Here is a 26891-nt window from a genome sequence, read left to right on the forward strand (position 1 = left end):
CCCGCACCCTGATTACTCAAATACGTGACGCCAAGTCCGCGTGAGCGAGTGACCGTTCTTATTGGTCTGCCAGATTTAAGGTAAAATATATCTACTATCGACCGCTGTGATGGTAAAATCCTGTTTGTAGTTTTTCGAACAATCCCTGAAGTTGCGAGGGAAGTTATCGTTGCAGCCTGACTTTAAGATGGCGGCCGCGTGACGGAATACTGTGAATTTGCCTCAACCCACGCTGAGACAATTCATTTCCTTTGATTTGGACAGCCTTGTATGACACTGTGTTCTATCACTAATCAGACTGCTAAGCGGAAAATGACCGGGGCAAACAGCAGGATTGTACGTCTCCACGCTGCCGCCTGACCTTAAAATGGCGGCCCCTTTGTGACTCTTATACCAGCTGATCCTGATGGCCCTGCTTTTCATCCCCCTCCTTGTGGGACCTGGAATTGGTGAATCTCCTGCACACATGGGACTCCCATCTTATTCTGACGGCGACCCATGGTCCTTGAAGCAAGTTTTCAGAACCTACAGGGACACCACAGACAATCAAAGCTGCGATGTAATCACCCCACACTGTTATTGCTCCTGAAATACTGCCCGTACCTACCAAAAATGACGGCTGCAACGAACACTCTTGCGTCTCTCCTGACCTTTTCTCCCTTCCCCCTACCCCTCTCCACTCTACTCCTCTTTCCTGTTACTGACCATGGCCCTCACCTTTCCTGGCCCTTAGTCCCCACCCTGTTTACCTGTTCATCAATTTGCCCACGTCAATTTGAGATTTAGCGATTTTGTCTGATGCCCGATGGAGCTACCTGGTTTAGCTATAGGGGAGACAGGTCGGGGATTCCCTCCTTGGACGTCACCTACCCAGTCGGACGCTAGACAAACTTCCTTACGTCTCTCCTTTCGTCTCTTCCCGCATCCTCCCTCTATTTATGTCTCTCCCTCCCTCGTCTCTCAATGTATTGAGACTGAACTATTTTGTCTGAAGCCCGATGGAGCTACCTTGTTTAGCTATAGGGGAGATGGACCGTGGATTCCCACCTCGGTCATCACCTACCCAGTCAGTCTTCGGACAGACTTCCTTTTAGTCTCTCATTGTTTTTCTACTCCCTTATCCTACCCTTCTCACCTCCCAGGCCCTCTCCACTACTTTTCTCTTTCCTTTCTCTCCTCCTTTCACTCCTCTCCTGCATCTCCCCTACACCTCTCCACTACTCCTCTTTTCTGTTACTGACCTTTGCCCTCACCTTTCCTGACCCTTAGTCCCCACCCTTTATACCTGTTTATCAATTTTCCCGCGTCAATTGAGATCTAGCCATTTTGTCTGAGTCCCGATGGAGCTACCTGGTTTAGCTATAGGGGAGACAGGCCGGGATTCCCTCCTTGGACGTCACCTACCCAGTCGGACTTTAGACACATTTCCTTTTGTCTCTCCTGTCATCTCTTCCTGCTTTCTCCCTCTATTTCTGTCTCTCCTTTCCCTCCTCTCTGAATGTATTGAGACAGAACTATTTTGTCTGATGTCCGATGGAGCTACTTGGTTTAGCTATAGGGGAGACTGACCGTAGATTCCTGTCTCGGTCGTCACCTACCCAGTTGGTCTTTGGACAGACTTTCTTTTAGTCTCTCTATGTTTGTCTCTTCCCTTATCCTCCCTTTCTCACCTCCCCTGCCCCCTCCACTACTTTTCTCTTTCCTTTTTCTCCTCTTCTAACTATATTGCCTTTTTTTGTGATTCATTGTGAAATTGTTGATGTTTTTCTGTAACATTGTTGATTCTCTTGTAAAGCGCTCTGATACCTTCGGGTCTAGCCAGCGCTATATAAAACTCTTGAAATAAATAAATAAATAATAAATAATCAAATTTGTAATTTTTCGAATGGCGCTCCGGTTAAGGATATCGTGCTTCCCCCTGGAGCTGTAGTGCAGAATGAGTTCATGTTTTAATGCGCCTACTGGGTAGATTGTTTCTATTTCTGCTAAATGCTCCATGTGCCCAATTTGAGTGAATACACTAAAACAGAAGAACAGGACGTGAGCTGATTGGCAGTTGTTGGCAGAACACCCTGTAGCTGGCTATTTTTTCACGATGAGACAAAAATATGTTTTATGGAATGAGAGGAAGTGGTCATATCAAGTATGCATGTATACGATTTGAAGCACAACACTGGTAAATGCACACCCAATGAGTTCACATCTTTCATTCTAGCATCCAGCTTCAGAATACCCGGGGTTCAGAGGAATGACAGAACAGAGCGTCGGCTTGAAGTTATATATGGGACATTGTTTGGCAATTTTATATTGTCTTGCAAAATGCTGATATGTATCTGGCCAAAAACGGTATGAGGTCTTTCAAATGTTGTTCTGAGAGAACTCTCTGGTGATGTGATTGATTAACAGCAGCGTTTAATTTGTAAACAAGATAAGTGTCAGATCGCTCGTCAGAAGGCCACTGCAACCCGCACCACCCATTTCCCCAGCACTGCCAATGACAGTACCAACACAACTACCAATAATTACACTTCTATAAATGTGACAATTCATACTGTTCCAGACCACCCACAGCTCTAATAATGTCATGAGCTGAGTCGCAGGTATTATTCTTTTATTAATGAATATTAACTTTTTAAACACTGCTGTTATGCCCAGCTTAGAGCAGGTGCTGACAATTAAGTGCCAGTGCCGAGAACCGGAAACCACCGGCTCAAATTATGCACTAATTAATAGGATCCTTTATCAATATTTATGCTCTACAAGACCGTTACGGTCCTTGAATTAGCACTGTTGTAGGCCACATTGAGGAAAGTGATGGGTATAATGTGTGAAGAGACGATTCTTAATTGTATTTTTAGAGAGTCAGATATATCTGAACAAAGGTTTTCATAGATTTCATTTATACCTCTGGAGACCCAAAAAACTCACCAAGAGTAGGAGGTGTTTGTTTCCATTGTTTCTCCTCCTCCACTACACTGTGGATTGTTTCCTTAGCGAAAAATCTACGAGTGCAAGACGTATAGAAGTGGACTCTAAAGTTTTTTTACCAGAAAAATATTTTTACAAGTGTAAAATTGCTATGATGTGCGCACTTGTACTATTGTATACTAAATTCAAGTGCACACATTGATTTTAAAAATGGAAATATTTGTGATTAGCAAAATAGTAATGCCATTTGTGGTGTGCACCAGCTTCCTAATGGCCAACAACTTACCTCACCCCAGGAAAAACACATATGTGTGTACTTAGCTCTATACCTACTTGGAGGAAAATTTGAGACACACACAGAAAATCTGCGGTACTAACTTCCATCTGTAAGCATGTATTTGAGCAGATTCTGATTTGGTGGACCTAGATGTGTATAAAGATTGGACTGAGGTCCAGCAAGATTTATATCCTAAATTGCTATACCCAAAATCCCAGTGCTCCTTGACCTGCACATTTTAGATGACCTAAACTGAGGGCCTGGTGTCCCAACCGCTTCCGGACACCTCCACAGTATAAGTCAGCCATTAGACCAGCTAGCTCTACAGTGCCACTACCACCCCCCAGTATATTGCAGTGGTGTAGGTAGTCTCTGGCAACCAATGAACATGACAACCCTAATTCCTCACAGATTGTGGAAAAACAGTACAGTACTTTTCACTCAGACACTCTTGCTTGCTTTTTCTCAGAAAATACACAGGATAGTGATTAGGACGTTTCAATAAGTATTTATTAGTCCAGCGTCAGTCATGTGTAAAACATATGTCCTGCGACAATAAGGAGACAGAAGCATAAAAAGAGAGATTGCTAGTACCAATATAGTAAATAATAGCTACATTTCTACCATAGTGCTAATAAGATGAATAGAAGCAGTTCAGATAAAAACAGTAGCACTTGCATTTTCCTAAGATGCGCGCCCTATGTAATTTGCCTAAATGTACGTGGCCTAGATCTGTATGTGTAGCATGTATAAGCGTGTAGCTATATATATATATATATATATATATATATATATATATATATATATATATATATATATATATATATATATATATATATATATATATATATATATATATATATATATATATATATATATATATATATATATGTAGCCAAGAAACCCCTAGGGAAGAACCAGCCCCTTCACCTGATGGTTGAGAATGAACCATCAGGAATGAATGTCTCTGCTTCTAGGATGAAACCCCGCAAGGGATGTCAGACCGCTGCGTGTTGAAGATTCATCTTGCATGACCCCGAGTCAGCTTGGAAGGAATTCTCCTCTATTTTGAAGGGGGGAATGAGGGTCTTATATACTAAAGTGGTCACTTGAGGGTTTCTTCTAGAATCAATATGTTTTTAACCCCTTCCCTTTTGCACTAATTTCACCGCGGTGTGGGGTTTAAATTAGGGGGCGTAACCCCTTACGTACTCAGGACGGGCGGGGCCGTCCTACGTCACACTGGGCGTGTGCGCAGGATGGTCGGGGGCCGTCTGAACTTCACCCACTTATTAATTTGCGCCACGCTGGGGAATCGGTGGCATTCGGACGGCCCCTGGTCGTCATGAGCACACACCCAGCGTGACGTAGCCTGAGCACAAACATGGTTAAAACAATTATAGATGCTTTAAAAACAATCATAAATGTTTTTCCAAACAAATGCAATCTTGCAGAACTGGCTGTTGGCCAAGGATGAAAAAAGTGATGACCCTTACACAGAATAATTATACCGTGCCTGAGGACGTGTTTATGTATGTCAGGTACAGGGATTATGATAGAACACCGAGAGCTTGGTGTTGAAGCAACAGGAGAAAGCTACTAGGTAAAAGGTCACCTGTTTAGAATCGTTAATGTCGTGTGGCTGGGACAAATGTATGTAAAAAGGGGTACAGATGACAGGACTAGCCCAAAGGACATGACAGTAGTGGAGCTTAAACCCCAGGAATTTAGATCATTTCTGGACTCAAGAGGAACCTTTGCCAAGGGGAAGAGCTGCAGAGCTGTGAGGAGCAGTCCTGCCAAGGGGCATAGTAGTGTTTTCCTTTTATTGACATTGAGCCCAGAAAGTTCCCCAAACTTCTCCAGTCCCCAGTATAGGGACTGACTCACCAGGCCATGTAACTTAGACCAATTTATCATCCGTGTATAGGGAAACCACATTGATACTGCAAGAAACGGGGTTATTGGTTGAGTGGGGTGTGAGCCCTGGTCAAGCTGCAACCAAAGTCCTTGTTAGGGTAAGGCACAAGTAAACCTCAAATTACCATGTGCTCAACCCTTTGGTATTTTGGCACAGAGCAGTCATGCTTAATTTAGACACAATGTGTAAAGTATTTGTAGAACACTTCAAACAGCAACACATTGAGAACACACCACAAATGGAGCCCAGACAGCACCTCCATAGAGCAGGACCTGTTGAGGGCTAGGACTGTCATAAAGACTGTGTGCATGTCTCATGCAGATGTGTTACCCAACTCCCTCTCCCACTTCTCTGGGTAAACACCTTTTCTAAGAATTAACTGGTGCTTTCCGATTGCACTCTCAACAGTGGAGCACATTTAGGTTACTGTAGTGCAAAACTAAACCTAATGTAATATGCAGTGACAATAACTAACTAAGAGTTACCAGAGCCAGCAACTCCCAGCTCATCATCAGAGATTAGGTCTCTCAACTATGGAGTGTGGCAGTATGCAAGCTAACTAGCTTGATTAATGACTCCAGTGCAGACTGATCACCCATTGTCATTGCCTAAGTGTTCCTAGACCCACATACCCTCCCGCCCATCGGGTCCCATGCCATTATCAGGCTTCCCCACACACTGTTACTGCCAGGTGCGCTCTCTTAGAAGGTTTCCTGTCCCCAAGTGCAAAGTGCGGAGCCCGCAAGTTCATCACTGCGCGTGACTCATAGCCATGCAGCTCCAGGATCATCTAGTCAGTTAGCTAAGGAGACCTTTGATGCAGAGTTTAGTGCATGCTCCATGTCTTGTGTGGGGGTAATGCCTTTGTCATCGATTCTATATACAGTGCTCAGTCACTCTCGACCAAATCCAACATGCCATCTCCACGGACCACCAGACGTTCCATCTGGATGTTATCGTCCTCTGTTATTCTCTGTGCTACAAAAGTCTTACGTTGCTGTTGTACTTTTTGTGTGTAATACAGAAAGATGTGGATTGGTCAGTTTTCTTATTAGGGGTCACCGTCAACATACTCTGCTCTAAGAACCGCATCCAGATCTCAATAAATTAGGATTTTTGCAATAATCGCCCACAGGTGGGGGGATGGCAGTGGCACACGGGCAAGGGCTCTGTGCACTCTCTCGATCACAAAGACCCGCAAAAGTCCCTGCAGTTGCAATGCCTCGCATATCCACCACTCAAATATCAGCTCAGGAATGTTCCCCTCTATATGCTCCTGGAATTCCACAAAGCAGATTCCACTCGGCCACCCACTCCAGTATCCCCTCAGGGACCATAGATTGCCTGTAGAGACTGTTATCCTCCAGGAAGTCCTTGGATTGGACAGCCACCCACACCCAGAGGTGAGTCCACTGCAGGTGGAGGATCAAGCCAAATCACATGAACTGGGAGCATCTTCCAGGCAGCAGTCCTCGTGTCGCACAGCCACTCTGGCATGGTCTGCTGGATCAGAAAGACACTGGAGGCAGGCTCCACTCTCTGCTTTAGCTGAGCCCTCAGCCATCACCCAGGGAATCAAAAGACACACAATTGATGGAAGGAACGCAGAACAAATCAAAACATTCACACCCAGTCAAGTGATCTGGGTTAAATCGATCATTCTCTGCTCACCATGCCACCCCAGTTTAGACCCACCCATATGCAAATTAGTCTTGACCCTGTACCTCATGGGAACAATCCAGCCCGAACAGCCAAGCCAGGTCCTACCTGGACCAGAAACAAGCATCCTAGGACCGGTTTCAGGGTATCACCCCTCATCAGCCAGGATAGCTTGAATCCAGTGGCATAGTGAGCCCGGGACCCACGTCTGGGCATACCCGGCGCACTTTGGGCGAGGAAGCAAAAGACACAAAGTTGATAGACGGAATGCAGAAAAATTCAAAACATTCACCCCAGTCCAGAGATCTGGGCCTCAAGCCATAGTTTTTTTGCACTCCATTCCTTTCCAGTTTAGACCCAGCCATATGCAAATCAGTCTTGACCCTGTTCCCCATGGGAACAGTTCAGCCTGAACTGCCAAGCCAGGTCCTCCCTTGACCAGAAACAAGCATCCTAGGACCGGTTTCAGGGTTTCACCCCTCATCAGCCAGGATAGCTTAAATTCAGTGGCACAGTGAGCCCGGGACCCACGTCTGGGCATACCCAGCGCACTTAGGGCAAGGAAGCAAAAGACACACCTGGGGAATGCCGCACACTTCATGGGCACCAGGGAGAGTACAGGGGGCAGGGTCCAAGCCAGACCACAGACAGCTCTGTGCCTCCACCGCTCACCGATTTCACCAACCGGTGACTTCAGGCCTTCTGGCCTGCATGGGTCAGGGACACTCACTGACCGCTGGAGCCACTTTACCAGCACATTGTCACCAGCATCACCAGTAATGCCTGCCTATAGTTGCTCCATTCACCTATTGCTTCAGTAGCTGCAGTAGGCTCAGTGGCTGCGTTGCCTGCCTCCCCCTTACCTCAGGTAGGAGTTATTCCTCCAGCAACCGCCATCTTGTCACTAGTAACCAGGCCCTCCACGGTCGCTGTTTTGTCTACTGTTCCCGCAACACCCATTCAGATCGGAAAAAGTGTTTGTTGATGTTTATGCACTGCAGGTGTGGCATCAGATTCAGGACTGTAGTGTGTTCTTGATCCATTATTATATTGGACTTAATTTAGGGGTGTGTCAGAGCTCATCTCAGTGCGCGTGCTTCACCATGTTGTTTGGCCATGCCCCACGTGTTTGTCCCTGTCTACTGTAAGGATTAAACAAGAAATGATTGTCCTCACAATCAGCTCAAGAGATGAAGAGTAAGATGTGTCTAAGATATTATTTAATTATGTACCATAGTCTAACGGAAATATACGATTAGAGGTTTAGAAGAAAAATACATTAAATATAGCCATAATTTTAGTATCAGTATGGCAGACTGTGGGAAGGGTAATTATATTTTTTCCTCACCAATGGAGATTGATTCAGCTACATTTTATTCAATATAGGAGCTCACATCTCCAGCAATAGTATGAGGTGGATGCTGCGTATGTAACAGCTAGAGATGCGAGGGTTACCTCCTCGCATTCCATTACAATGCAAACAGTGTTGGTTGATTTCTTAAAATGAAATACCTCATGTTTGTTAGATTTCCAACATTCACCTAACTATAATTAACCTCATTTGTCTGTGAGACTACTTGTGTAAGTGCAAACTTGTAGTAAACATGAACATGACCAGACGATTGTAACAAAACTCTTGTATCAATGATAATCTGTGAGTTAATTATGACGTTTACTGCAGCAAACAGCCTAAACTAAGGATGCTTTCTTCTTGCAATGTGTCAACAAGCCAATCGGTTGTCACTAGGTTGATGGGAATCCAAACTAGTGGAAAATCCTTATGGTTGCAATGTTCCAATACATTTCCAGGATGTCTTTGATCCCCTGAACAATGTTGAGGAGAAGGAGCTATGAGGCCGTTTTGCGTTCCCAGCTGAAATGTGGGGGGAGATATTTAGGGATTTGCAGAAAATGTTGAAGTACTAACTCAGTCCTACTGATATTCCTTTCCACAACCCCAGGCTGCATTGGAAACTTGTTAAAAGAGTAGGCAGTGCCCTGGGTACATGTGTGAAGTTCATTGTTCCAATTAATTGATCTAAGCAGCAAACCCTAAGACTGGGTTCTGATTTTTAGCAAGTGCCACCAACTCTAAATATGTACTGACCTAGAATCAGAACTAAGCAGAACAAGATGAGAATAGTATACCATTGATAATATCTTTTATACAATGCAAGCTGCATTGGTTACTATTAAAAGAGCAAACTTCATTACACCACAGATATATCAGTGGCAGCCAGTGATTAGTTTGATTGATACATCTGGTGCTAAACCTCAAGGTCAACCGAGGAAAAAAAGAAACTGCTAAATGACAATGGCGATTGTGATCAGTACAAAGTGTATTACCACATTTATATAGACTCAATCAATCCTGGTTCAAATATCTAAGCCAGGGCTCCCCAACCATTTCTGTAATAAGGGATACTCATGTTCAATGAGGAGCATCCAGAGCTACTAATATGTCAGTGTTCTAATAGCGACCACATAAGACAAGGTTAAATTGGTGACCACCAAATGCATGGTTACCAGCAGTAATGGAAAAAGGCCTTTTCAATTTGGAATGTCTCTACGTGGGTAATACATGACACCCAAAGCTGAAATGCCCTTGGTACTAAAGTAATAACATTAGTAATATTGCATGACTTTACAGAAATTTCAACTGCTAACATAGTTTGGAAATTTGTTTTTTCACCAAATATTAACTTTTGAGTTCTGCAAATACACACATTTTCATCTCAAACACATGCTTTTCAATTCAAGAATGCATGTATATTAATTCAAGCAAACAAAAACTTCTACTCGGGAGAGCTACTTCCAGGTAGTTTTTGAACTACCAGTAGCTACCGGGGTACTGCTTGGAGAGAATCTGATTTAAGCACTAGTATCATACCTGAGATTGTATTTTGGCCTTACATGATTCTAGGATATTCTGCGTTTCTGTGCTTTGCTTTTTTTTTTACCTCTCATGCATTTCCTTGTATAGTTCCTTCTGGACATGTATTTCATTGGCTGTGATTACGTGCCATACTCTAATAAAAAACGTAACCTACTACACAGGGGTGGTTTCTTTATTGAGGCGTGGGAGCGTTGCCCCCCTGTTTTTTTTATTGCCCCCGGGCTCAGTATTAAATATTTTAATCATTTTTTTTATTTCCTAGCCCAGCTGCAGTGCATTGCCAGCAGAGGCCGAGTTTGCCTATCATTTTCTGAGAGAGTGAGGGTGGATGTGGGTGGGGCTTTGACACAGCCTGGTTAAGTTCAGCTGGGCCTTAGATTCAAGGGTGTATGTCGGATTGGACAGGTGCCTTTATGTAACCAGCCCACCATGTGCACTTTAAACCTCTTCTGTCAGCACAATGTTAGGAGCCTGGGGTATTGCAGCCACAGCCCCCGGGTCTCTTAAGGAGCGCTGGCTTTGCCTGACCAAGCCATTCACTACACTGCTCTCTTGCTGTTTACTAACATAAACAGCAAGGGAGCAGCATCATGATTGGCTCAGGAGATGGGGTGGGAGGGCCAAGTTGAAGTATGGTCACAAGGTTCAATTTCTGGCCCTGGGGCAGCCACAGCTCATGAGTTCACTTCAAGTTCTGAGCAGGTTTCAGTACATTAGGTAAGACCAGTTTACTTACTCTTCTCTGTACTGTTCTGAAAGAAAACACCTTTCCTTGACCCCAGGCTTCCAAGTTGAAAGAAAAAGCAATCTTCCTTGATCTCTGCCTGTTGCTCTCTGTGCCATTCATGACAGTGACGGTCTCTCCGTCACCGTTCCTGCTCGCATCCTCAGTTCTTTACTGAGCCCTAGACTGAACAGGGCATCGGGGCAGCAGCCACACACTACCTAGTCTTGCCAACCCGTGCAAAGCCTTTTTTTCCCAGTACCCTACTTTGTACCCCGAGCCAGGTGAATTCCTCACTATGAAAACAGCATGGGCTCCTATCTTAGAGCAATCCTGGGCACTCGGAGGAGACCAGTGGACAATGTACTACAAATAGAGCTAAGCCGCTGCCTCATGTGGGTAGGACAACTAGGTGATTTCCTCAATAGTAAGCATGGGCGTAAAATCCGTTCCGCTCGCGGATTTTGCGGATTTTCGGCAAATTCGCAATCCGCGAACTCTCGCGAACTTGCTGAAAATTCGTAAATCCGTGCGAAGCAGATTTTTTGCTTGGTCGCACTTGCCAACTAGAATACTATACAATTTCGCGGGAGTAAACACTTGCGAACACGTAGATGCGGCGGGCAGCGACAATCTCGCAATTGCGAGATTGCAAAATGTGCAATTTCGCACAAGAAATCCACCTGCAGGCAGCATAAACCTTGAAAATTATGATTTTTATCAGAATAATTCCTCAGGTTGACATTTGCCTGCACTTTTTTTTTGCAAGGAGTCCATTTTGGGGGGGGGGTGGGAGGAAGGAAGTGCCCCACAGTCTCCAACTTCCTGTTCCTGTCCAGCAGGCTCCTCCCAGTGCTTTCTTCATGTGCTGGTCACTTTGATTTGGATCTTGACCTAGAAGGATTACTTTTTGTGGATGCTGCTGGATATTTGGGTTTTTGCAAAACTGAAAGCACTCAGCAGGTGCAAAAGTTCAATCTTATCATTAGTAACCATTCCCTGTAGTGCTTCCTGAGGGGCCCCTTCAGAGTTCAGTTGCCTACTTGCAACTATTCTATGACCCTGCTCTGACCCTCACAGCAGGCTCAGAGAATAGCTACAAGTATACAACAAAGGTCCTGTTAAAAAAATTACACTGCAACAGAAAGCAATTACAGATAAGGAAGCAGGTGTCAGCCTGGAAGTTCAAATTCAGTGACACATTAATCAGCCCCTAATTCATTCATGTCAGTTGAGGCAGGGCAAGTGTGCTTTTCCCCCCATAATCTACAGTGATGAACTAGAGGGTGGCATAGGTGAGCCAGAGGGTGGCATGGGTGAGCCAGAGGGTGGCAGTGGTGAAACAGAGGGTGGCAGTGGTGAAACAGAGGGTGCTGTGATGAACCAGACATAGAAACAACATGGTCGCGACCGTTGCTACCCGACAAGTAAGTTTGCGTTTGCGCACTGGTAAAAAACCCTTGCGAAATGGCAGAAACACTTGCAAACACAAAAAAAGGAATCCGCAAAATTCACGAGAGTTCGCGGATTTTGCGGATTGCGAATCTGTAAATACGCAATTTCGCGGATTGCCAATTCGCAAAATCCGCCCATGCTTACTCAATAGCCTCACAATTAGGTTGCGAAACTGGTGGGGCCCGCAGCCCGTAGACAGTAGTTCCCCAGGGAGGCTGCTGTTCGAACTGTAGTGACCCAAGGGAACGGACATATACTGTTAATCCATACCAGCATTAATTATTATTGGCGCCAGGGAGAATTTTGTTATAATAGAAATGATGGGACACTCAGTCTAAGCCTGTTTCCTTTGCGATTTAGGAGCCAAAATGTGTTAGCGCCACAAATTATTTGTAGTACTACTGCTACAACACAGTTATGAACTTAAAAGTGCAAATAATTTGTGGTGCTAATGGCATACATGTTCTCCTTGAAGGAGGCACGGAGGCACTCTCCATATATTAAAGTCTGTGTTACAGAGACCCGCAGCTGGGAAATGCTGGGTAGTCCCACCGGGAGATCTGTGTCTATGGTACCGAACCCCTGCTGCATCAGATAAGGAGTGCTTGATGTATGTAATTGTTTCCCTTTTCAAATCGACTGGAGTTTATTGCCCATGTGATAAATCCCCTTTTCAAGTGAAACTTTTTTAGGTTGAGCTCCCATCGACCTGTTATATATGTTCTGTGGGATTTGGCAAACCCACCGATTGCCATTGGGTACTATCTGTGGCATTCAGAAATGCTGTCTTCTTTTTGGTGCATTTCTGTCAAAGTCCCGCCTATGTGTGTTTCATTCTCTTTCTGGCGATTTCACTTTGAGAACATTTTAATTGACCATCACACAGTACAGTGTGTGATGGTCTCTCTTCCCTCCTCTTACTGGTAGACACACACGTTATTTTATTTTAGTTGCATTTATTTTGACTGCATGGACACATCTCCCCGGCGCAGCCTTAAATTAGACGCTGTTCATAGACACTCACGCGAGACGCTGTGATGGATGGTGAGAAGTTATCGGAGGGCGTCAATTTCTGTAACCAGCCTGGCGAGCAATGAACACCGAGCAGGGCTCTGCAGAAGACAAAATTACTTTCCATTTGTTGCTTGTTTTTTTAGTTCTATATACCGCGAACTGGACCAGAAAGTATTGATGACATAAGCACCAGTTATGCTACACAAGGACACATTCCTTTTTGGTAGGCGCGGACAGATGAAGGGGCAGATTTACAAGCCCCTTGCTCCACTTTTGCATTACTTTTAACATGGGAAAAGTGCCGCAAACGTGGCGCAAGGGGCTTGTAAATCTGCCCTGAAGTATTTTGCCCAGGATCACTGAATGTTGAGCTGACGCCAAGGATCGAGCCGGTTACCCAGCTACAAAGCGCAGTTCTGGCCGTAGGGTCACAAGTCACTGCTTGCACCCACTGGGCCAGGCTGCCTGCTTTCCCTGCCCTCTAAAAATGTCCTGCTCCGAGGAGAGTCTGCCTCTCTGCATCACTCTTGGGGGTCTTCAAATGCTGCCTGTTTATTTCAAAATTACAACTGAAATAGTGCAATGTCTTAGTTTCTTCAATGCTCTGCTGAAGGGTCGATTCTTTAAAGGGATAGTGCCTTTACAGTGTAACAGTGTAACACATTCACCCGCACCGCGCACTGCCATATTATTCAAATCCTCCAAACTGTGGGATTAGCTCGTCCCACCATAGTACTGTTCCGTGCACACAAGTGGTACATGGCCTTTAGCTTTATCCGCCAGCTAAAGTTATTTTCCCTGTTTATTTGCCAGTGGCGAGGTGAACTTCCCACTAGATCTCACCAGAGGTGAGGGGGTCCCCCAGTGGGCAGGGCAGGGGCCACCCAGCCTGGAACCGGCCCAGAAGACAGTCTAAATAGTCTCTATGTTCAAACCGTAACTCTTGATATCACGGCCATGCACTCTTGTCATTATCGTGCACCGATTCCCTGCGCTGTCTGCAGTGAGTATTAGCTGCAAGATGAGCGATCTTAAGGGGGGGAGGCCTTCTTACTGGCAGATATCTACTTGAAATGCGGCCTAGCATAACGATTCACCTCTCTCCATATAGGCTATATGTAATTATCACAAGCATTACCTGTGATGCTCTAATTTCGTACATTTCAATGGAAAGTTATTTCTCGTCACTATCCCCAAACTTCTTAGTTTGCCATTTTTCGAATACTGATGGATATGCCGAAGGCTCATTCAAAATGCAACAGATGATCGAATTTCGTGAGTTGAATTCCACATAAACTGCTACATAAAGGTGTAACGTTAAACCAGTGTGCTTCACCCAAAGAAGGATTTTCAGCGGAACAGCCTGTTCATCAGTTATGTTTTCCTGAATCTGTTGAAAATCATCTATTTGCACTCTTAGTTTTGAGAAACCATATGATTCATATAAAGAGCCCTTTTTAAAATACATACGGTTCGTCTCACCTTTGCTTGAAAGCGCTCACTTTTTTACAGTTGCTGAGGTTACCTCCTTGTTGATTGTGTGATTCACATATTATAACTAAACATATTAAAACTTGAAATGCCCTTTGTTCGGTTTCTTTTACAGGTATAGTGGTGGATGTGTTGGAGTGGGATTTTGGTTGGGTTGATATATAATGATGTGCCTATTAGTGCATGATAATGGGACTTCTGGCATACATTGTGGACCAACAATGGCTATGTTGGTGCATGATGGGAGGTTTGTGGATATATGTTGTTGCTTATGTTGACATATGATGATGGTGTCATAGTTTTCAATGTTGGTGTGTTGACATGTAATGGATGTAACTTCAAGATTTTAGCTGTGTTGGCATGGGATAGTATATACTGGTGTACTATCTTGGATGTGTGGACACATTTATATGGTTCTCTTAGCATATGATGGTGTTGCTTTGGCATATGGGGTGTTAATGTATAATGTTTGTGTGAACTCATGAAAACTTACTACACCACTGCTGTCCCTTCATCACTTTGAAGCCCCTCTTGGCGCATCTTGGAACTGGGCCTGCAGGCTTCCTGCATCAAGCAGCTCTTATGCATGCCAGTTAGCCTCACCTCTGCAGCCAATCTGTGAGTCACCCTGCTCTGACTGTGCTGGCACTCTATGTGCCCCAGACCAACCTGCCTCGCCCCTTCAGCCCATTCATATTCCCCTGCATGCCCTCTCTGTTCCCACCCGTACAGGCCTTCCCATCATGCTCACATCATGCTGGTAAAACTATGTGCCACTCTGCACACTACAGTACCTCTGCATGTCATCCACCTGTCCTGGCGCTGCTCTGTGTGTCTCACCAACGCCCTCACCCCCCAGCCCTTTCTGTTTTGCTTGCAACTCCAGCCTTTCTTTGCACCTCTATCACTTTGCAATAACTATTTGTGCTTTACTTCCTGCAGCCCCTGTGGGTTGCCCCTCCTCAACTTTCATATCCAAAAGTGTGCATCCCTATCGTCCACAACCCCCTGGAGTGCTCCCACTGCATCGCTAAATACTTATAAGGTCCCAAAGGCGAGACCAATTGCATTGCAAATGCTTGTTTTCTACTATTCTTACAAATTTTGCCCCATCATCTTGTTGTCGCCAATAACATCCCTTCCCAGAGACCTGGCGGGGTTTGTGTATTACATGCAGACTTCTTGTATGTCTTCAATTTAAAGCACACTAGCGCCTTTAGAGTTTGATCATGTTATATGAAACTTCAAAACTAATGAAGATACATCAATTGCTTAACTTGTGGTTAAATATACTGTACTCATAAATGAGCGACTGGCGCGTGAGTGATTTTTGGAACGATGCTTTCACTACCGTATATATAACTATATTAGATATATTCGGACAATGATTGAAATAAGGTGGGGAGTGGGGGACAAGACATACAATATAGAAAAGCTTGGATCGGACACTGCAGTATTCTTACGACCAACTTAAAAGTGGGATTTCAGCAAGTGAAACTTAAACACCAAGTAACAGAGCTGCAAACCAAGGGGCATGATGCCATGCCCTTGCTTACTGTGGTAGCAAGCGCCATTCAAAGCAAGTGCGCACAACAAAGTGTAAACCCATTAATTTCAGTTAATGTTAAACCCTTTAATTTCATAGCAGATGTTTCCAAAACTTCTACAAGACCGCCTCTAAACTGCTAGCTGTTTGCTGCAAAGCAAAGAACACTTGCCAAATGAATGCCCCAAAACTGTAGCTACAATATCAGGGAGGGAGAGCATGTGCAAACGGAACACTCAGGGTGAGAGGAAGACCTCAACCGAAAGAAATGCCTGTAGGAAAAGTTATTAAAGCATGTGTAGCGAACACTGAATTTAAGCTGCGATTTGTATTTAATATATATAGTGGTTTTCTATGGAGTTGTATAAGAGCCTGAGCCATGGCTTTTATGAAGCACACTCTTGTCTGTAATAAGTACTTGCAGGCTCACATGCATGTAACTAAACTTTTAACAATGGATGATGTAGTCCTCAAATATAGTTTTCAGCCTGCCTGACTCCTGAGCTCTGTATGTTACCTTTCTGGCAAAAACACAGGGCCGGGTAACAGATTCCGTCGGATTGCGCTGGCGTATTGCCTTGGGCTGTATTCTAGTCGTAGGGTGCTCTGCTGCCTTTTAATGTTTATCACTTGCTGTCTCGTGTCCAGTCCGACAAATCAGAAAACATTTATTTCCTCAGTAGATTTCATTTGTAAAGGTATATCAATAAATAAGGAAATCTGTGAGGTACTCAGAGTTATATCAAAGTCTGTTATGCAGTTCTGTGGATATAGTGAATAAGCAGCTACCTTCTTGATTATCATATGAAATCTCTTTATCGATGCAGTAACTACACTTTCGCAATTGCTTACTAACCTTCCTGCTTTCCCAAATTCGCTTGAAAATGCACCATTTGCCTACTCTTCTTTCATATTTTTCTGGGGACCGAACCCCTCGAAACTCCATTGGGATGGTCGGGCTCACTCGCTCGCCACTGGCTACTCATCCCGAATATTTACAACCCGCCACTTTCATATCACCAGCCGCCTCTGCTACTACATACTACTGGAGTTAGTGTTAACTACTCTCCCAACTTACCACTGAGGAACCAAGAGTGTCTGTTTATTCAAATGACTTGCAATGTTATTTAAGACACTTGAAAACCAATGGAAGAAGACAGTACCCACCACAGGGACTGCCCAGTTATCATCGAATTCTCAAAGACTGAGAAAAATTCCTTTAGAGGTACTTATGACAGGTATTTTTTGCTCTATGTCTCTCGATGTGGACTCCGAATTTTTGTTCACACCAAAAACGCCCCAGAGATGTCTGTGTGTGTTCCTTGCACTATGTCACAAACTAAAATACCTACCTCCAGCACCCAATGAACGCTTATGTTCGCAGCATATTGATCCAAGTGTCAGAGAAATGGCGGATGCGTTACACCATCACAAACATAATATTAAGCCTGCCTTATTATAAGTGCATTATACTCTATGACACTTATAACAAGGGGAACAGGATATCCTTTAGATTTGGGAGGAGTAACCCATTCGGCAAACTCTAAATCAGGCCTTATATCATCAAGTACCAAATCTCAAAGATGGTGTGCTGTATTATAACCACACCCGTTTTAGAAAAATATCCAATTTTTTAACTGTACAAAACAAGACGAAAATTGATAAAAACTCACCATACAGTTTGTAGAAATATCAATAAGCAAGCAAAAATAGCCTTAAAATATAGTTCCTTGAAGTCAACAGCTCCGTTCGGGGCTATCAAGCCATCCTAAACAACAAATCCAAACAGTTCTGGCTGAATGCCACGTTGCGGGGCAGCTACGTTGTCAAGAAGACCGATAAAACAGTAGGGTGAAGCTCGTTGTGTTGCTAGTAGGTCACGTGCAGGCAACAATGTCATTGTTTCTGAAGCACTGTCGTCAGCTGATGAATCGGAGTCGATAGCGCTGGCGTCGGTAGGCAAAGGCTGCGGTGTGGGATGGGGTGGTGCATCGTGTAACTTATGAGCAGTGCCCTCAAACCACAGTGCAAGCAGCAGCGCCTATGTCGTTGTGGAGGGTCGTCGTAGGGAATACCAGGGCAGGTCACGATGCAAGCAGCGGCTCAGTGGCATCATCGTGTGGCGTTGTCAGTGAAGCCAGGGTTGCGGTGTAAAAGGAAGTGGTCCCCTCTACGGTGCCTTCAGGACCCAGATGCAGCAGCAGCATCGTTGACAGCGGTGCCCTGCTTTTTCTTCTGGTGCAGCACAAAACACACAGTTCCCAGTGCTGGAAGCAGCTGAACTTGAAGTCTTTGCTGTTCCTGAGACTTCTTGAACAGGAGGACAAGCTCTACCTCAAGACCATGGAAAAACTCAAACAAAGAGGTTCCAGAAATTTAAGTCCAGTCCATTCTCTGTCCAAGACAGAAGCAGCCACTGCTGGCCAACACAGCAAAGCACACAGCAAAGTGGTAGTTCCTCCTCACCGCTTCTCCAGTTCTTTCTCTTGGCAGGTGCCTTGATCCAAAAAAGTTCTAAAATCCTTGGGTCAGGGCCCCAATATTTACACCACATTTTCTCTTTGTCCTCTCTGTAGCAAGGGTCTCTGAGCCCAGTCCAAAACAGCTCTACTCTCACTGGCCCAGCTTCACTACAGGAGGTGGAGACACCATTGTGCAGAGGAGACACTGTATATTCAGGTGCCAGTGAAAACTCCATCCTCCAATCGACATGCAGACCAGGCCTATTCAGCCCAACTATGAGTCACCCGGGAAAGGCAGGACTTACCTCACCCCCCTTGTGGCTGTCTACAGTGAATGCATATCAACAGCCCCTGTCACTCTAAGACCAGACAGTCAATACACAAACAAGCAGAGGCACACAGAATGGTTAGGCAAGAAAATACCCTCTTTCTAAAAGTGGTATTTTCAAACACATAATATAAAAGTCATCTTTACTAAAAGATGTATTTTAAAACACTGAGTTCCGGCATAATAAACTATTTTTCTCTATATTGTCCCAATGGAATGTTAGGCTTGTAAGAAGTAACAAAGTAACTCCCATGTTAACCTATAGGACATATAGCCTGTCAATAGTCAAAAACGAAATTGGCAGTATTTCACTATCATGGCATGTCACACAAACCAGGACATGTCCTATCTTTCACATAATCTGCACTCTGTCCATGGGTTACCTTCAGCCTATCACTAGAGGGGTGCCTTAAATGTAAGAAAAGGGAAGGTTAGGGACTGCCAAATGGGGGCACTTGCCAGGTCGACATGACAGTAAGAACTGTGCATAGATACTACAGTGGCAGGTCTGAGAGACCTTTGAAAGGCTGCTTGTGTGGGTGGCACAATCAGTGCTGCAGGCCCACTTGCAGCATTTCCTTTACTGGCCCTGGGCACACACAGTGCACTGTACTAGGGACTTAATAGTAAATCAAATAAGCCAAACATGGAAACACCAATCCATAAACGCAATTTATAGTAGGAGCACTTGCACTTTAACACCGAACAGCAGTGAGAAAGTGTGCAGAGGTACTAAACCAGCAAAACGAAGTCCAACACCCATTGAAAACAAGAGGCCAGTAAGCAAAAATACAGGGGAAACACTCCAAAAGATGCTAGGTCTCTTAAAGGAATTAGCCATGGTTTTTTAAATGTGGGTCAATTTGGCACAGAAGGGGATATCATGAATGCCCCCTTAATTTGATTGTTAGGGGAAAAGTCTGCCTTTATAATGCAGTGTAGTAGAAATTCCATCTGTTAGGGAACCGGTTTGTCAGGGGTCCTATGAAATCGTTTTAGGGAAGCATATTTTGTGGCTAGTGGGATGATGTATTGTGCCTGTTGATACACTGAGTGGCAAAGGGATTACTCAGTATGATGCCATATCTTTGCAACAGATAAGGCTGGAGTATATGGATTGTCCAATTGTTGATGATGACATTAATATAATCTAACAACCTCATACTTTCTTGACAGTTAGCTTGAAGTTTGGCCTGTTCACTTGATATTACGTAATATTGTGCGTCAGATTTCTAGGGAGGCAGCATGTGTTTATTCCGGAGGACAACATTGACTGCTCAAACAGTCACGTTGCCCCTACACCAACACAACAATAAGGCAATCACTCATGAATTGATGACAGTGTGTGGTAAACTTCTTAAACAAGACCATGTGAACTTAGAGCAGGCATATGTGCACTAGATGTATGTATGTATATAGGTATATGGTATTTCCAGACTAGAAACCTAGCTGAAAAGTGGGTCAACAACAAGCATAAAGCCAACAAGTAAGAGGAGAGGAAGCTGGGTTGTGTATGGTTAATGCATTGTGATGTGGTGTTCTTTAAAGAGGTGAGACTTCAATGCTTTCCTAAACTAGAGCAGTGTTAGGGTGGTCCCCAGGATATGGGGAAGTCAGTCCTCATCCTGGCTACCTAGATTAAAAAGGCCTGCTATCTTGTATCTTGCATTCTCATGGTGTCCTGACTGTGGGTGTACCAAGATTTACCAGAGATATGAACTTGTCTGCAAAATAAGCGGGGTGCTGGTTGTGGTAGCTTTGTAAACAATGCATCTGGTTTGGAAGATGTTGCGGGCTGGCATAATTTATTGGAAAATAGGTTATTAGTTGTAACGGATGTAAGTCCTTTTCAAGTAATAAGTCTGCAGTTGTCTTTTGTTAGACCTATCTGCCTTAGGGTGTTCTTCTCCCCAAACATTTTGCCTTACTCCTCCATTTTTGCTTATCTTGTTTTTGTTGGCTTTAGAACTTTGTGCACTTTACCACTGCTAAATGGTGTTAGGGTGTGTGTGCTTTCTCCTTTAAACATGTTAACATTGGCCTACACCCAAATGGCACATTTAATTTGCATGTAGGTCCCTAGTAAAGTGGTACTACATGTACTCAGTGCCTGTGAATTAAATGCTGCTAGTGGGCCTGCAGCACTGGTAGTGCCACCCACCTAAGTAATTCTTTAAATATGTTTCAAACCTGCCATTCCAGCCTGTGTGTGCAGTCTTAAACTGCCATTCGACCTGGCAAATAAACCTTTTGCCAGGCCTAAACCTTCCTCTTTAATACATATAAGTCACCCCTAGGGCAGGGCTAAATAGTCCATGGGGCATGATGTAGTTTATTTAAAATTCGGGACATGTACTTTCAACTTTAAAATGTGCTGTTAGTGAAAAACTCTTAAATACATTTGTCACTACTGAAAGGCCTACTTCTCCCATGGAATAACATTGGGTTAAATTATTAGATTTAGTAAGCAATAACTATCAATTGGAAGCAGGTAGGAATTTCGAGTTTGGTGTCTAAAGAATTGGAATTTAAAACACTCTTTATTGGTAAAGTTTGATTTAAAGTCACAGTTCTGAAATGCCTCTTTTGCAAACTGGGGTGGCATGGTGAGCAAAAGAATGATGGATTTAATCAAGATCTATTGACTAGGGGTGAATGTTTGATTTGCTCTGCGTTCCGTCCATCATATGTGTGTCTTTTACTTTTAGAAAGTTGGCATTTTCGTGTCCTAACTATTGGTGCCTGTAGCCTGTTTCCTGGGTAACATGACTAGGTGTAGGTGACAGTTGGCCTTTGTGTATTTCTCCCACATAGTGAGACAAAGGGGAATAGATGTTGACAGGATGGGCCATCTCTGATTTGTGAGGGAGAGGAGCTGTCACCTACCACACTTGCACATCACAAAGGATCTGCTCGGGCATGCTCCTAAAGGGTTTGCACTAGTATATTTTGACCCCAGGCCAGCTGGGGTCAGGGCAGGGAGGCACCTTTTGGGGCGGAAACTTCCAGAAGCTTCTCCTACCTCAAATTTGGTACCAGGTATCAATGTTGGACCCTTAGACCAAACACTTCAGTCCACCTCTTGACCTGTGGAAGACTCAGAAGGACTGCTCTGCAATAAGGATTCCTATTGTGTTGTCCTGCTGCCTGCTACCCGGCTGCCTGAGTGAAAGGACTAGACCTGCATCTAAAACCCAGCCCCACCATATCGACTCCCATTACTAGTTGGGTAGCCTCCTGATCAGAGTCTCAGCACCACACCTCTATCTGCTGTGAGTCCTACCTCCCCAAATGGCACCATCCCAGTCCTTAACCCTTGGAAGTGGGCCTTAAGTTGTAATACCAGGCAAACTGCAGTCCTGTAAGGAGAACCAAAGCAGTGCAACACACCATGTCTCAGCCGCATCAGGACCACTTCAGTTTATACATCTCAGACACTGGACTTCACTTCACAACCCTCGGTCTCCTTCGAACTGCCACTGCATGACACATCCTCGATGCAGGCCTTCACATTGCAAGCCCTTGCCAATGTCCTCATCGACAATGATGTAGGACTATGTATCGCTGCCCACAGATTCCTCAGAACCACCAGTGTGTGATGCATCTTCGTGCAAGACTTCCCACCGTAAACCCCTTATCTAAGGCATCCTTGATGATGACTAAGGACCTTGCATCACAGGCGTGCAGCTCCTCAGACCTGCCACTATACAACACATCCTCAACACAGCATCTTGCAATGTTCCACAACTTGGATTAAGATACGCTTGTTCAGCGGGCCTAACTTGGTCACTGTACCCGGCCGGGCTCCATCGTGGTCAACCTGAACTAGCGAATTTGCTCCAGCCCAGAATAACCACATAACCAGAGATGGCACTTTGTGCTTCTACGCTCTATTTTTATCTAAAACTTTGAAATTACATATCTTTGGTTCTTTATCTATGGATTGGATTTTTCATAACTTTTACTTGCTTTTTCTAAATTGGTGTGGGATTTTTCTTGTGTTGTGTTCTCACTTTATTACTGTTTGAAGTGCTGGTTACATACTGTTGTATATTCATACTTTATTCAATATGGCTACTTGGTGTCTGTAGTCCTTTCTTAGTGTTTCTATCTTCTAACCTAAGAGTGTTCTTTCTGTGATGTGAACATTCCGGCCTTGGCAGTTGGTGGTCTGGTTAGCTGTGGGTTTACTGCTCTGCTGTCTTATCTTGTGTAACTTAATAAACCTATCTTAATTACCTGAAGACGTGTCCTGCTGCCTACCTAATCTACTTACAACATTTTGGCGGCATCTGAAGCTGACCAGACCAGACCGGAGCTGACCGGAAGGAGGACCAAGAACAACAGCGCAGCATGAACAAGACCTCACTAAGAAGAACCCACCTAACTGCGGCCTGTAACAAGAAGAAAGCAACCTAAGCCGGATTAATACAAGAAAGTTTGAAGAAATTTGCCGCAAGTTAGAAAGTAATTATTAACTCAACAAGCGTAAGAGATATCAGTCATAACCTAATACTGTGAAACGCATGAATATAAGGTGAAAGTAACAACATGTGACAGAGAAATCCAAGAAAGAAATCGTTCTACTACAGCAAGAACCTTGAGTTAAAGAAACTGTAATCCCAAAGAAAATCTCTCATTGAAAAGAAACTGTCAACTTCATCTGGGCTTAAAAAAACAACTAATGTAATGTGTGTAAATGACAGCTGCTGTTGATGACACACTCCAATCTTACAGGTCAGAAAAGCTATTTCCAATGGTGTTTTGGGCATTTATAACCGGAAATATTGTTAACTTAACGCAAGCGTATGTATGAAGCATTCAAAAAATAATTTGGGGAGTTAATGGTTAATCTGAGGCAAGCTTTCACTGTGACACAAGCTTAAATGTGAGGGAAATAATTTTTGAAGCAGCTATGTGCGAGGCTACTCGGCGTTGGTGAGACTAACTGACTGTTTGACTAAAAGGGAAGTTATGCGCCTTACTGTCATTCAGTAGAGGGATCCTTTCCCTGCCCTGCCATCCTCTCATTGATGACGTGTTGGAATGTTCGTCAGTACTAGTGGAGCAGCAGCACGCTCTTTGTTCACATAGACTGCTCTGCTCCTTCAACCTCTGACCAGCTCTGACCCATGGCAGAATTTAACACGTCATGCCGTAACGTCGAGCAGACATTTTGTTTAATTGTTTCCAAAGTCACCGGAGCAAAATGACACCAAGCATAATCAAAAGGACCTCAAGAAGATAAAACCGGTGGATTCCGTGCCCCAAAGGAAATCCATTTGCTCCGATGCACCAGTTACTGCCCTTCTTTAAATTCCGTGTCTAAACTAAAGGTAAGCGAGCGTTTTAAAAAAAATAATAGTACCACATCTTTAGTGAGCCGCCCGTCTGCGTTATGTGGAATTTTGATTAATATGCCCTTTCTGCACATTTGGGGATGCAGTGCACGCAACAAAATTCGTTTGATTTATTTAAATGTTTACTTACCTGCAAACATCCATTATCCATACATTACTAAACCCCCACCCTGCCCCTCCCCACATCACCGCCCTGGCAGGTACTCCCTTACCAACCGCGGCTGAGAGGATAGTGCGGTTTTGGGAAAAACGTAAAATTATTTTGTAAGCTTTGGAGAGAGTAACTGTAATTGGATATTTTGGAAAGTACATCTCAAGAACCTTATGTGCATACAGTTGTGAAGCACCAAAGGAGGTTGAAAAAACAGTAATAGCTTCATCACAACATAATTCTTCGCAGCCTAAATGAAAAATTCCAGGGACAGCGACTTACTACCGCAAAAGAGTCCCTAGACCTAGATGGAGCGTCCTGTGGTCTAAGGGGACAAAGGGCTCATATTGGGCAGTGGGTAAAGGTCGCAGTGGGCAAAAAATCCCTGACCCACGATGGAGAGTTGGAACAGAAAGCCCACAAAGGAGACAAAGGTCCCAGGAAAACGAGTGAACAAAGGTTCAAAAGGAGACAAAGGTCCCAGGAAAAAAATAAGTGAACAAAGGTTCAAAGAGGAGACAAAGGTCCCAGAGGAAAAAAAGGGAACAAAGGTTCAAAAGGGAACAAAGGTCCCAGAATTTAACCGGGAGAGGAGGAAGGACGTCCCAGGACCGGAAGGAGACAAAAGTTCCAGATTTAGAACCGGGAGCGGACAAAGGACGTCCCAGGACCGGAGGAGGACAAAAGTCCCACAATCAGTACCGGGAGTGGACAAAGGGAGTCCCCGGTCCGAAGGAGGACAAAAGTCCCACAATCAGTACCGGGAGTGGACAAAGGGATTCCCAGGACCGGAGGAGGACAACAGTCCCGCTATCAGTACCGGGAGTGAACAAGGGGAGTCCCAGGTCCGGCAGAGTTCACGACCAAGGTTCGTGAAGGACAAGAGTTCCAGTACCACGACAAAGTTGTGACAAGGAGGTTATTTGAACCGGGATATATGTTCCGCGTTTAGAACCAGGCTTTTAGCCCACAGTACTGAGACAGTTTGTCCACTAGAGAAATGAAATGTAATGGTAACTTAGAGGCCCGACCCACAACTAGAGGACTATAACCAGAGAAAAAAAAAACAAGACCCTAGACACCTGGTTTAAAATTTCATATTGGACTGTAAGAGAACAATTCCAAATTTTTCTACAGGAGCATCCTTCCAGAAATTTTTAAGAATTGGAGTCTTTTGTTGATCTGTTCTATCGTCAACAACAAGCGTGAAGCCGTGACGGACAAACCTGATATGGAGAAAGTAAACTGTCTATTCCCATTTTTGCTTGCCACAATGATGGATTGTAGAGAGTAGAGTGGCTCTTCATGTTTTGTCAATCGAAGGGGAGAGGGTGGTCATCATGATCTTCATCATCATTTATCTTGATCCTGATTCTCTTCCTTCGTGTTCTGGAAGTTCTTGAGGTCGTTGACCTCCTAAGTGTTATATGTTTCCTTCTTCGTGTTTCTCCATGTTTTAACTCTCACTATTTGTTTGAGTCTTTCATTGGTGTTTTGTCTGTAAGGGGAGAAGATGTGTTGTATATTCATACTTTATTCAATATGGCTACTTGGTGTCTGTAGTCCTTTCTTAGTGTTTCTATCTTCTAACCTAAGAGTGTTCTTTCTGTGATGTGAACATTCCAGCCTTGGCAGTTGATGGTCTGGTTAGCTGTGGGGTTTACTGCTCTGCTGCCTTATCTTGTGTAACTTAATAAATCTATCTTAATTACCTGAAGACGTGTCCTGCTGCCTACCTAATCTACTTACAACACATACTTTACACATTGCCTCTAAATTAAGCCTGACTGCTTTGTGCTAAGCTACCAGAGGGTTTACACGGGTTAATCTGGGGCTGGCTGTGAATTCACCCTAACAGAAATTGTGGTTGCTGCTAGAGTAGTGTTTCACCCTCCCTCAACTAGTAACCCAATTTCCAACATTCATTTACTGGGAAACATGTTCTCCATTGTAGCACTTGACTCTCTCAGAATAGCAAAGCAGACATTTTTCAAGGTCTACTCAGGGGATATTGGTGGCAGCCTACAATTGTCCAGTTTTGGGTATTTTTCTTAAAAAGTAAAGGTACTTTTATTACACACACACTACTAAATTCTATGCATTAAAATTAAAATATGTACCTTGTGTAGATGAAAATACCTCTGTTCATGCCATCCTCATATCACTTTACAACCCTAGGGGGTCATCCACCCCCTAATCACAATGCCCCTAAACCAGATGCAACCTCACAATATAAGGGGTTGTCAATATTTATAAGGCAGGCTTACTGGCTCTCTCAGGATGTCATCACAGTAGTAAAAGTAACCACATGTGATGTTTCCATACAGCAACCATTAAAATCAATGGGGACAGTAACCATATTCAAATGTATTTAAAATTCAAAAAAGTGTGCCAGAATATATCTTTTAATCTATTAGACTGTCATTACTGTCACAGGACCAACCACAAAGAGTCCCCACACCCAAAAGCAACAGCTCAGGCTCTGTGAGGGCTAAATGCATTATTCCAGACATTATCCGAATAGCGTAGGATGACTTTCTCTAAAACATTCCTGGGAGACTGTTGGGAGTGCTTTAATTCAATACAAATATTTTCCAGGGACAGAATTGTAAGGCCCTAGGAGACTTAGGCTGACTTTCTAAAAAACATTCCTGGGGTGCTGTTGCACACCATGCAGCC

The 26891-nt window shown here is 44.1% G+C and overlaps 1 protein-coding gene across 3 annotated transcripts in view; it reads right to left on the minus strand.

Moving 5' to 3' along the window:
- Positions 1–26891, minus strand: part of HMGCLL1 (3-hydroxy-3-methylglutaryl-CoA lyase like 1) — a 1049558-nt gene that overhangs the window by 979528 nt on the left and 43139 nt on the right. The gene's annotated exons all lie outside the window — the stretch shown is intronic.

This window comes from Lissotriton helveticus, chromosome 6 (genome assembly GCF_964261635.1).
Source record: "Lissotriton helveticus chromosome 6, aLisHel1.1, whole genome shotgun sequence".
NCBI classification, from domain to species: domain Eukaryota; kingdom Metazoa; phylum Chordata; class Amphibia; order Caudata; family Salamandridae; genus Lissotriton; species Lissotriton helveticus.